Consider the following 9,156-nt stretch of genomic DNA (forward strand, 5'->3'; position numbering starts at 1 on the left):
GTTGATTATACCACTACTGGTCTTAATAAGTACCCTTCACAGTTATGTATTACACTGGATGGCAGAGTACTATCCGCCATCCCCGCTCATAGTGTTGATAACACATTAAGCATTGTCGCTTTGATACCTCCTTTTTGATAGATTAAACTGTGGATTGATATATACTTGAAATACTGCAACAACAACAAGAAAATGCCAACACGTCAACATAAGCGTAATCTAACCCCAAATTCATTAAAAGCAGGAGAAAATATGAGCAAAAGAAAGATTTACTTAGACACTCCTGAAAAAGTACAAGACGATTAAGTCTAGGTGTTCCAGAAGTCAGGTAAATATTGGTCAATCCAGGTAAGTGATGTCACGTTCTCAAATGAGAATACGGTATACCACAACAGAGCCAAAAGGTAAACTAACGAGCATCAAACACGTCCAGCTTTATATCGCACAAAGACATATATCCGCCAGATCCGCCAACAAACAAGACATTCCCATGGGAACAAACTGGGTCCCTCTCTTAATTGAATTGTCTTTTTTCCCATACGATTTAAATTGACGTAAAAGGCCATAATGACCTTTATTTTCAGTTTCAGATGTCTTATTTTTAAACAGCGAGAATTTTTCATTGACTATAGTTATCGTATGTAATTGAATCGGATCACAAATCTCACCGAAATTGGAAATGAAGGACATGATAGACTCGGCCTTTTCATACAACGAAATCACATGGACTGTTTTCCATCGAGCTGTAATGATATGCGGAACAATTTCAGTTTTTCTATGGGAATCTTCTATTTCTAGACAGCATCTCCAACATATAGTGTTATAGATCACGATTGTTGTGCAAAATGTCAGCATCTGACATATAAACTCACAACACAGGGTTTCGAGTGATGCAGTTTATGAGGAAGAACTACGGTGTTTGTGATGATCTTATCTGGAAATTTTCTATTTTCTTGTGCGATAAGAAAAAAAAAAGGCTATTCGCTTGGTGGTTAAGTTGTTTTTGGGAATCTGACATCAATCAGCAGAATGACAAAGGTTTACGTAGTCGTCAAAGCAGAAGACTATTACTTCTCCAGAACATATAGTCTTATTCTTCTGGAAGTGTTTCATGTGTTTCCCGTTAAATATGTCTTTAGTTGATGGTTTACCTTAGTTCTAGTTTGAACAAAGTGTTTGATGATACATCGGTCTTTTTGTTAGTAAGAATGTTATGGAAAGTAAGAAGCAACACCTGTTCAGACTATGCAAACGAACTTATGTTCTTTTAAACGTGAAATGTTGTAAAAGTGTATTTTCAAACCATTGAAAAATATACCATTTAGTGTCATCTACGTCAATCCTCTATAAACATGTCAATATTTGTAAAAAACTATGTGTATACCATAATGATCCTTTTTGTAGTTTACATAAATAAAATGTCTTCTATCGATTCCATCACAAATCGAACAATTCAATGCTGTAAAAACTAACGGATATAAAATATTATCCCTTCGAAAGCCTTATGTTAAAGTAAAAGGCAGCAGAACAAAACACCATCTAATCCTCGCCGCACATTTCTCCTCATTTGTAGCGTGTTAGCATGATCATGTTTGGCTTGCTTATTACAAAATGGTGATCTCTGACTACCTGAAACACTGGTGATAATATCGAATGGCGTTGCGTGGTCAAGACAACAAATACATCTAAAATGCGGTTGTAGAGAGCTGTAGCATGGAAAATGGTAAAAAAAAAAAAAAAAACTGTGGGAGGAAAGAGAAATACCTGTCTACGGAAAATATTTCAAGTTCAAATGCTGAAAAAAATGCTTTGGTTGTATAATGTCATAGCGTTAGACCTTATATGATCGGAACACACGTGTATACTAAAGTTATCCGAGTTGTCTTTCTTTCATTTGAGAAACATGATGAAATGATGACGTGTTTTTCACAGTATATATATCTTATATATCTGTTTCGGCCAGTTCTGCTTTTCTGAACGCGCCATCTTGACTTCGACTTGTCAAATGGATAATTAGGTAATGTGGTTTAAAGGACTATTCTTATATTTCCATGTATTTGCCAATACAGCTGTACACATCATAAAATTTGTGTTGAAATGTGATATCCACGAAGTCCACCAATTACGTTTAGACATAAGCTCCCTACATACACAAATGAGGTATATCTTCGGCTTATTGCTGGCTAAACAAGTAAATGTAAAATGTGTGAATAGATGCACTTTAACTCTATCAATAATTCGGAATTTGGTGTAAGGGGGTGTAACTCCCACTGCCTTGTGGATCTTGTCTGCTATATTGTGAAAAATGAATTAAATCAGGGGAATATAGAAGCAGTCCTTGGACATTTCTGGGAGACTCGAAGTGTCCGACGGCAGAATGCAAACGATTTAGGATGTACGAAAGTTATATGACCAACATTTATGTGATAAAACTTTTGTTACGGTGCAGATATTTGACAGAAACATTTATAAAAAGTGATTCAAAAGTAAATAGTTAAATCAAAGTGAAGAAATAGACACTAATTATTTTTCTTGCTACATTTCTTCTTTCACTACAGGTGTCCAATTTATTTAAAAAAATTTAGAATAACAATTTGTTTTTATAGTTGCTTTCTCTATCGTTAATGTTTAAAAAAGTGTTACTGACATAAATTCGTAATTTTCTGACATCCAACTTTTTAAAGATTTCTAATGGAGAATATTTTCTCGATAAAAAGAGAATAAGTTGATGTGTTGTATTTGTTTATCTATCACTGTTATAAAAAGCTAATCGTTGATAACTCTTTACATATTAGTGTATTTAAAAAGCAGCTATATCTAAGAAAGGATGTTTTTCTTTGGAGTATCCTAATATTGGTCAAGAGGTCCGGTGACATATGACACAGCGGTCGTGGTGGAGAAAAAATCAGTGTGCTGGGAAACGATTAAGTATTCACCGAATTCATCCATATATTTATAAAAGTACTAGACTCAAGGAATTAATAAGTAAATAAAAATGTAACAAAATTAAATGAAAAATAAGTCCCGGCTGAGCTTCGAACCCAAGACATAACCACGTTTCTTGTTTTAAACTATATAGCAACTGTACCGTAAATTTATCGACTGTTTCTCCACAGCAGTACTAACTTGCTACTTAAGAAAAGGTAGTTGATACATTAAACTTCTTGAGTACCTGCCGAGTCGTTTAGAAGTTTTTCAATACCGACTCTTTCAAACTCCGATATACTTTCATATCCTCGTGTGATCAGATCATCTAATTTAGCCAACATGTACTCGGATCCGTTGTTGTTAAGTCATTAAAATAATTGTTGTTATATAAATTCTTTATTTATCATTCATCTTTTCTTCAATTTTCACCAAAAGCCATTTTTCAAAGAAGAAGGAGCAAATGGAATAGTATACATTCGAGTTCTTAAAATCTAGGAAAGTGTTTTTTTAGATTCATGTGCTTATTCACGTAAAAATTTGAAATCTAACCTGGTCTTCAAGAAAAATACTTTAGAAAAAACCGTTAGCAACGGAAAAACGCTGAAAATGTTGACCGAATCGCAACATTCAATACGTATACGCTGTCAAGAACCTGGTCCACATGAAAATTTCTCGAATCTAACTTAAAAATACAACGATAGACAACAAATTACGTAAAAACTCAAAATACTGAGATATAGCGCCATGATTATTCTTATACTGAATTTCATGTTCTAGCCTCTTTCCAATCAAACCCAATTTCAATACCTCCAGTGCTAATGAGATGACAAAATAGAAATCAAAGAATGATCAACGGCGAAACTTCTTGTTTTCATTTTTTTTTTTTTTTTTGTGGATGCAGTTTCTTAGATCGGACTGTGTTACTTACACATTTTCTCATATCGATAAATGGAATATAGGGATACAAGCATTGCAAAGCAAATCCTTCTGGACCTTGTTGAAAAAAAAATCCAATGTTTCGGATAGGACATCTGAAGTGATTCTGTGAAGTCCGTGTACTGGTATCGAATTGACACGTGATTATTTATTCAAACTTGTGATCAAAGTTCCTGTACTTTTAGGCAATAATGCGTTCTAAATGATTTCTTAGTTGATAAATTTTGCGACGCCATGTCGACCTATTGAGAATCTCCTATCGAATAACTTTGAAGTATTATGTCGATAAAATATGAATAAGATCCACGGGAGGAAAATCTAATTACTAATTATATACTGTCCACTTAATACACACGGCCGTCTGAAAACGTGACGTCATAACACAACTTCAATAGCCTGTTCTTCATGATCATCAGATACACCCTCATGTGAATCTGTAACAACTGATGTGTTGTGTGCACTAAATTATTTACCTATCATATATTTAAAGGGTCCCGCTACACTATTCCGGCATTCTGTAGCTAATTACCTCTGACACCGAAGATTACAACACTAGAAACATGTCAGTCAAACTCAGTCAATTATCTTTCAAATCAAGTGTTATATGGTAGGAGGATCCTTAATACATGTGTAACCGTTCGAGCTGAAATAGATTATCATTTGTACAGATATCCTGCAGCTTTAAAATCTATTCATTACATGCATTGATATATTTGTTTTAAAGTCCTGACCATGACACCGACATATCCATCACAGTGTTAGTTGATTAATGGGTTATACCTTTGTGGAGGGATTGGGGTTCATTCCGCTAACCCTTTTGAACAAAAGTACTTTATATATTCGCCACCAGCGATTTTGGTAGGCGTGGGACGAGACATGATGTTGAGAATCCAATACGGACAACAGCAACGTGACTCTGTGGTAAAGATAGAGGTCATAGTGACTTGATTCTATCCTTAAGAACTTGTGAAATGAACTCTATAATTGATAGACCTTTAAAGTTGTTTTAGAGGTGTCAAATGATAAAAAAAATTAATTTCAAATCTACGAGACCGTATCATGATATTTTAGTTTTAATTCATAAACACTCGTCCGTCATACTGAAGTTTATCCCAACCGCTTCAAAACCGAACCTGATTGGTACATATATAGTATCTCTGAAGGAGATATGTTCTGATATAGAACTATCGTATTGCTATGGTGTAACCTTACCAAGGGCAGTTGTGTATCGCCAGATCATGAACTGCCAAAACCGTAGGAATATTACAAGTAATGTTGGAAATCTAAGGCTTAATACAGGATGGTAATTAAACTGATCAATATATGTATTGAGATTATTTAGTTGGCATTTGTGGCAATATGGATGCCAAACGAATAAAAGCAATGAATTTGACATTCTCCTGTTGGCATTCATGTCCCCATGAATGCCAACTGAATTTGCCATAGTACACCGGATACAAATTAAGGATAAGAAAACTACATCAACAGTCTATTGTAGATACTTGGGAGATTTTTCTGTCTTACACACGTAATATTTTCTCGGTCTGTGTAAAACGAAAATGAACATGTGATGTGTAAGAAATATATAACTTCTATTTAAAGAAGAACGACATAGTTGTAAACAGACATGATTGACACCATGAATGGTAAGATGTGTCGTATCTACTCCAGTTAACTGAAGCCAAGTGTTGTTTTCCCTTTGTTTTTGGTTCTATGTGGTTGATGCTTTAGACCACGCTACATAGGAAATGCAGCGCTGTGTAACGATTGTCCCCAGGACTGCTGAGTGGTACCCGTGAACATACAGAAAACACGACGGATATGAGTGACGGATAAACCCTGATTATTCAACACGATTATTGAGGCTACACGACTGATTACATTCTGATTGACAGTTATCTGCCCCTTTTAACCCCATCTCTGACCTCTCATTGAATTGAATGTGCCACCCATAGTAATTGGGTATCTCACTACATACCGCGACTGAAGTCACGGCTATATCTGAGGCGTGTTTTTTTACGCCAGTGTTTGCCCTTCATTACTCCCTAGCCTTATTATCATAAAGACTTATCACTAGAGATTACGTCTCATTATTTATCGGAATTTTAAAAAAAATCTGATGTCGCGATATTTGTAACATCAAACGAATACTTGCTTATGTTCCGAGGTTACGATACGCTCAGTTGTGTAAGGTTTAAATACACTTAGTTCACCGTTTTAACAGAAGACAGCGATGATCGAAGATCCTACCCTATCGGGGCGATGGATAGATATGTTTGGTCGTCAATCATCCACCCGACTTTATAAATAATCTGCACTTACATACATGTATGGCACACTGTGCACTAGATGACTTAGGTAATAACCGATATTCTTGTCTTCAGTAGTGAAATAGCACATTGCTACTTGGGAATAACATCTTCAGAGTCAATATTGACTTTTGTTGATTTCTCATTTAAATATATACCATTTGCCACGTTTGACAGGTGAAGTCCTGTACAATTGTTTTCGAGAGTTTTAGTCACAATCGCTGTCATGAATAAAAACAAATGAGTCCCCTTAATCATTTAGAACTTTTGATAAGATCTGTAATTTCATTTTAGTTTGCTTTTTAGATGTTCCTAGTTGTGATCTTCTGAGAAGGAGGCTGTGTCTTCTTGACCCGTTTTCTACTATTACGGGTCAGTGAGGAAAACTTGGCATCATACACACAAAACAACTTTGAAAATGAAATCAGTAATACGGATTTTGTAATTGTTTCGTAAACTGTCTCGGCTTTTATTTCACTTTAATTCTTTTTTTAAGATCCAAAATTGTTTCACTTTGTCATGTTTCCGTCGCCTATAATTTAAAAAAGTTATCTTAAAGTTATCTAAACTCATTGTAGACTACACCCACAGACGCCAAGCTAGGCAAATATTGCCAGGTTAGTTTTCCGCACATCACACGTCTTTAACAGTTGTACTTGATTGGAACATGTCCATGGCCCCAGACAGACCAAAGATACGCACTTAAAAACCCAGTAGTGGGTAAACGGTCATCCTTATCATTTATTTTTAATTTGATCATCATTCTTTTTCAAGCATAACGAAATTTCGATGTGTTACTTGTGTGTGTGTTTAAATACGACTGACATCCTTGCTGCGATTTGTTTTCAATATCAGAAAAAAGAGGCATATGTATTGTTTTTGTTTTGAAAATTTTGAAAAAAATAAGCATTTCATTACACGTATATAAGATATTGTTGACAAAGTGAGAATTAAATTTTTACAGTGCGTTTTAAAAATGAAATCTTTATGAACACTTTATTTCAAATATTGACACTTTGAGCAGAATTATCTGATGTGTGAAGTCCCGAATGGAGTTATAACAGCGTATAGAACCTGCACGACCCGTACTTTAATAAAATGACTAGAAGGAAAAACAACGATAATAGGGAACAATTACCATATGATATGCGTATATAACCGTCTTATCTATAGAAACGATCTAAAGCTCGTAAAAATCACTTAGTTTTTCTTGAATATGATATCTTAGAGCATATTAATTGTAATACAGAATTTCATACAACAATATTAAAAGCATGCTATATCCTCCGATTCATAAAAAGACACAGGAGGTTTAGTAACCGCAAAGTGCAAACGACACTCAAACCACAACCTATTTAAATATCCGGCGGGCATTATATCCGTCTGTTTGCTTCCAAATAAAAGAGTTGTCATATTAAGTTATGGATAAATCGTGTCCAGGAGCTGAAGAATTAAAAAGGCGAACCTCTTGATTTCGTAAAGCTCATAAATATGACAGAAAAGACAATGGGACAGAGATGTGATTCCCTCCTGGGCGGGGGACGGGTAACATATCCCGGCACAGATCGGGGACGTATAATATCCGGACAGATCAGGTCTACGTTACGGCCCCGGTCATAAACCTCCCTTATCGGGAGCATTCGACTGATACTATCGGCGGTACACTTGTCTTCTGTGACGAAGCAAGACAGTAGCCTCCACAAATCGTGCTGATTAATATAGCTTCTTTGAATAGTAATAATGGAGGATTTAGGGAGGGTTGATACCTTGGCATTCGTTACGGTACATTACTATCTCGACCTTTTACACTTGGAGCTTTCCGCTCACAAGGAAATTAAAATAGACACCAGCAGGGCTGGATATGTTTCAATGAGAACTAAAGGGAAAACAATCTAATTTGTTTTGTTATTTCTCTGTATCTTTTGACGTTTATGATCCTTGTATCTCAATCTCAAGAAAACGAGAAGGCATAATAAAGGGTGCAAGTCTATTACGGAACAGCTCTTGTGTGTCTTTCGATTACCTAGAAAGCTAGGTCTGTCAATGTACGACGGCAGTTGTAAACAGTGGAGTGTAGATCTAGTCGATACTGAAGATGTCGTTATCGTACCACGTGTTCTAATCAGTAATCACAGACAACTGGTACCACTCTCTATTGTTATCCTTTAGCTGTTAGGTCATGTCGACATAAGGTCGTGTTCCAACTCACTGAAAATCACGGATACTATTCTGTTTGAAGGGCTCGGTTTTTCCCTTGGTCAGCTAGGTACCATATCAATAATCAGAACAACAGGATCCCCTCCAACTGTTCTATATAGGAAAACAACAGAGAAAGTTAAAAAGAAAAAATAATAATAATAATAATAATAATTTCGTTTCTGATGGCGTAAGACTCTTTGCTCATCAGAAACTTTGTATTTGAAAGTTGTACACAGACAAACAGAGCCTTCCTAAACAAAGGTGTTCCTCAACACTGGCCATATCTGGACACTTTGCAAAACCGAGAACGTCTATAACAACGTTTAACTTTCTAATTCTAAAGAGAAACAATCCTGCTTTCCCAGCCTACCTCGTTCCAAAGAGACTTCAACGAAACGACTGGCATACTGTATCGACAGTGCCAAAGAGACTCCAGCAAAAAGACTGGCATACTGTATCGACAGTGCCAAAGAGACTTCAACGAAACGACTGGCATACTGTATCGACAATGCCAATTAAATAAATAATAAATAGATATGACAATAAAAAGAAACTAGGTAACATTATAATTGACGAAGACGGAATTTATGTATGACAGACATTTAGTTTACTCTTTTATCGGCAGATTCAGAATTTCATCAGTTAAAAGTAGAACAGCTATATTCATGAAATTGTTACATTTCTTGGTCTCACACAGAAACAGTAGGTCATCAGATCAGTAATTAACAACATTGTTTTACATATGCTAAAATGACACAATCCATTAAACGTGACTAACCGACAC

The sequence above is a fragment of the Ylistrum balloti genome, unplaced genomic scaffold (assembly GCF_031769215.1).
Source record: "Ylistrum balloti isolate Yb309-2 unplaced genomic scaffold, AGI_CSIRO_Ybal_v1 Utg370574, whole genome shotgun sequence".
NCBI classification, from domain to species: domain Eukaryota; kingdom Metazoa; phylum Mollusca; class Bivalvia; order Pectinida; family Pectinidae; genus Ylistrum; species Ylistrum balloti.